A 5000-nucleotide genomic window follows, 5' to 3' on the forward strand; every position below is an offset into this window, starting at 1 on the left:
GCCATACAACATCACAGCAGTTCAGGAATGGTGGCTGTAGTTTGCAATGTCGATGGTTGCCAAAAAGGTTTGGCGAAAGATTACAGGTAATGTATTTCAAAAATGATCCATTTTGACAACAATATTATATGTTCAACCCTTGCTATTCTATCTACACATTAATGGTGGTCAACATGATTGTCAAAAGCGTAATATTTGTATTAGATGTAACAGGTAATTGCTTCTGGATTAATGAGTAACGTAGGAATGAGTGGGCTCAAACCTTCTTAATTGACACTACCATTTCATTGAAGTACGACTTTTACCTCAAGTAAACATTCTTCTCAATATCATCATTCATAGTCAAACAATATTTATTATCTGTTCATGCTTATGGGATTTGAGAATATGATTGAACAATAATAATAATTAATAATTGTTAACATCTTGTCCCTCATTGCAAACCTTATCACAAAACAATGTTTCTTTAAGAGCCACCAAGTGTTTCCGAATTCAAAAGAGTTCTGGAAGAAACGTTGATAGAATTTCAAGAACAGAAGAGGAAATGGTATGTGAATTAACACACGTGTTGTAATGTCCAATCTAATTAAAATGTAATTTATAAGGTGTTGTAAATGTGGACAAAAGAGACAGATAATGTTATTGAAATTATACTGTTCATATGTGCAATATTAACCTTAATGTAAATTAATTCGCTTTTCCTTCCCCATCAATATCACAGAGGCTAGTAAACATACAAATACTGTATAGTTTCATCAGACATTCCATACTCTGTTATGTCAGGCTGGCCTTAAACGCAGAAAGCGATTTCATTCTGAAAGGAAATGCTGACTCCTGAATGCATACTTATGAAAGTGCTTGCAGTTGAGGAATGAAGTATGCAGAATATGTTATCCTCTAATATGTAGATTTAGCCAAGCCTAAAAGCGGAGCTCCCTGGTTATTTATTCTTACTGCCTGTAGCGTTTGTGAAAAAAAAAAGGTTTGGAATTGTCCGCGTTTTGCTGTTTCCGGTTGCTGCTTAAACAATTAAATCATTTCCTGTACTTTTTTCTATCGAAAAATTCACTGCCTAACTAGTGAATTCCACTGTAAATTCCACTGTAAATTTTACGCGAAAAACCTATATGGCATGAATCAGGAATCAATAAGTGCGACATTGGTTTTTCCAGTGAAATTTACTTTGCAATTCACCAGTTTGGCAATTATTTTTTCTTCAACCGATTGAGTTTTAAAAGAAAACAAGCAGACCCTCAGCGATGGAATGGAAAAGGCGAAAAAGCCATTTCAGAGGCAACTGTGAATAGCCAGCAAATAGGAATCATGCTAAAATTAGAAGCCATAAAAACAACTTTGTCATTTCAACGTCAAAGAAGAGTTTTACTGATGTACTTTATTCCACTTTATCTCTGAAAACAAGATCATTCACATTTTCATGTATTTCATTGAAGCATGCCAGGTTGGCTTGGTACAAGAATCGGATGAACTTCAAACACGATCTGCTCCAACACTTAAATAACGTTTGGGTGATTTAAACAAACTTCTGAAAACACAAGAACTGACTTCTTGTCACTGTTGAGGCTCAATGAAAACCAGTTGGGCAAACGAATTAAAAAGCACTTGTTCGCTCGCATTTTAGAGGAAAACAAACAGACAAATCAAATTTTTCTTTATGTTGAAAAGAGTACAGATAATTGTTATTTAATTCTAGTTGACAATAAAAATTCGATTTTCATTCCCGAACAAAGGAAGAACCGATTAAACCACCTTTTAAAAATATGCATTCACTTTAAATAACGCATCCGTAAAAATAACAAATGGTTTCGTGCCTAAGGAAAAAATTTTTGTGCTAAGTATGAGCTATTACTGGTATTCTGTTATGTCGTTGTCGTTCTCTTTCACTCAGTCCTTTCGTTTCTGTTCTAGACATAGGTCCTCCAGGCATCATGTAACCTTATCAGAGCTTCTAAAGATATGCCAAAAATTGCAATACAGAGAAAAAAGCAGCTCTAAGCAAATTAAAAATAATCAATTAGCTTTAAGTTTACATCCTGCCGATGCTTGACTTGAATAACTGCATAGCCACCAGATACCATGATACGTCAAACTGGATTGAAACCAGCGAAAAATGCAGAAAGAAAACCGTCTTCCACATTGACTGTGTAAGAACTTTCGTTGATATAAAAAATGGCCGTGTAGCAGTGTCGAGCAACAGAAAGCACGCGAAAAATGAAGCCTCGCTTATGTTCAGGTGAGTTAACCTGGGTTGAGCCTGCAATTCAATCGAAAACTAGTACCTGGTCAGTGGTCAACTAAAAAAAAAAAAAACTGACCTCAGTGAGCTCTAAGCTTCAGCCCACGACATGGTCAGCAGATACCTTGTTTTGACAGGTGTCAATTCATCAAAACATGGATGTCCAATATGAAAGATGTATGCTGTAAACTAGCATGATACTGGTCACATTGGCATACATGGAGGGGTGGACGTACGAACGGTTGATGACGTCATGGCTATAAAACCAAGATTTCTTGCATCGATGGGTTACCATATTTTCTTAACTATGGTGCTCCACGCACACGGAGCTCTGCTAATAAAAGAGTTTAAAATGACAATACTAAAGCACAGTCGTTCCGGCAACAATGAGTTGGTTACTAGATGACACCCCCTGAAAGTCTTAAAATGCTCTTCTGTTCTGAAAGGAACTGCTAGGAGATGTCCACGCTGACTAACATGTCCCAAGGATAATACCCTGTTGCAAATGAGGGAGGGACCAGGAAACCATTTGAATACAGGCAACATCAAATTTTAAACCAGGGCTGGAAGAAATGTACCTCGGTTCCAGAGGAAATTTTTTTCTTATCCATAGTGATTATGCGCAGCGAAGCCGCATTAATGAGGCGCAAAGTGCCGAGGAGAAAAAAATAACCTCTGGTCACAGGAGTATGCAACCTCATTTCCATGTAATTTCCGGATCAAATATCTCACTAAACCGGTTTTGGGCCCCGTGGGAAGGTCTGCATGTTTGTTTACATTAAATCTAACAGCTGACATCTGATTGCAAGTGGCGCAGCGATGCGTAAAAATATAATTGCGTGAAAACATTGTTTTGATGGCAGTTTTCGCCACCTTTTTCCGAACCCCAGTTAGAATTTTGCGGACATCTAAGAAATGCTTGTATGCTTCCAAAAGGTTCTGCCGGACATCCCACAAATCACCATTGGGGATGACAAACTTGAACGTGTGTCTACCTACAAACTACCTTGTGTACATGTATCGAACAATTTGACATGGAATGAACATGTTGATACTGTCACAAAGAAAAAAACCAAACGTATATATTTTATTAGACTCATTGAACGCCCTGGGGTAGCTCCCAAAGAACTTATTCACATTTACTTGGCGTCTATCAGATCCATTATCGAGTACGCAGCACCTGCATGGTTTTTTGCATCTACTGGATATCTCATTGCTCAGCTAGAAGCAATACAGAGACATGTACTAAGAATCATTTTCCCGTGCCTTAAATATGCTGATGCTTTAAAGATGGCCAATATACCAACTATTGAACAGCGACTTCATACTATTTCCATGTCTTACTTCAAACAAATGAAAAGCAATGAACATAAACTTAACCATCTGTTCCCGCAGCACTATCAAAACCAGTACAGCACACGGTCTCAGGCTAAGGGTATAGGCTAAGGGCATCTTCAAGTACGTGTAGTCCGCATGCAAAGAAATCATCTGGATCTTCGTTCTGGATACGTTCCAAAGGGATTTTGAAGCAGTCAAATGATTCCAACAGTAGAGCTGCTATGCCCTTTCACGAGGAGTTAGTCATCCCTGTGAAGCCTAAGACCGTAACGTCATCTGTCGAGGTGAGAAATTTCAGGATTTTTTTTTACATGTTGAATACTTTTTGTTTTTAAATCTTGTAGAAAATGTTAACAATAACAGTATGCATCTTTGCAAGAAATGGTTACGAGAGTAGATAAAGTAATCACTGAAGGGAAATTCTCTCAATTATAAATTACGTGAGCTAAAACGTTGGAGATTAGTGATCTGGAAGACTTTTATGCTTAAAAGTCTTAAATGCTAAAATTTAAGTAATATTCTCAAATTTTGGTTGCAAAATGAAGTTGTGTTGTGAATATGTAGTTCCTTAGTTTTTTTTCATTGGTAATTAAGAATCTATTTTGTGTGGACGGTTGCAAATGACATGATGCAGTCCCACTGTAATAGTTAGTACAGAAAGCAAGCATCAATTCCTTTCCTTGACAAATAAACATGTCATTAATTCCGTCATTCCGACTGACGTTTCAGAAAAAATAATGACACAGGAGTAACAAAGAAGTTTGGCTGACATGAATTTGTATTTCTGTTAAGGTAAAGGTGAAGTTTCCATCAAAAACAATTTACAAAGAAGTCAGTGAAGTCACAGATGCTGCTATAATGAGAAATATGGTGTGTGGAACCAGTGAAAGTGTTGTTAATGCTGTTTGGAACTCTAAAGAACTCCAGTCCCGAGTGGTCAAAAAAGTTGAAAAACAAATTCAGGAGGAATGCTGTGGCTTGTGCAGTAGAAAGACACCTTCTATACTAAACAAGACATCACCTGAAAGCATGATAAGCTTAAAGGAATCAAGATGTTGTGAATGAGCTACAGGAGAAAGCAGCCACATTTTACAGTTGCCTGCTTGCTGCATCCTCAAGTCAAAGGGGTGACCCAAACAAAAACATAAACAAAGAACAACTCCTTCAATTAGCATGGCAATTTCCATTTTGCTGAAGTGCCGTAATCCTTCAATGGCTGCTAATGCTCGTCTATCTGTTTTGTTGTGGCATGGAGGAGCTCAAAAACAGGTATATATATTGGATAAAATGCGCGTTCTGATTGGCCAATTGATCATTTACTATTTGCCAATGGGTGCACGCTCGCTGACGATAGCTGACGTGCGATGTAACTTAAGAAGAAAATGCCATCACGAGCGCATCAGTCCTA

This window comes from Montipora capricornis, chromosome 1 (assembly GCF_036669925.1).
Source record: "Montipora capricornis isolate CH-2021 chromosome 1, ASM3666992v2, whole genome shotgun sequence".
In the NCBI taxonomy this organism is placed as follows: domain Eukaryota; kingdom Metazoa; phylum Cnidaria; class Anthozoa; order Scleractinia; family Acroporidae; genus Montipora; species Montipora capricornis.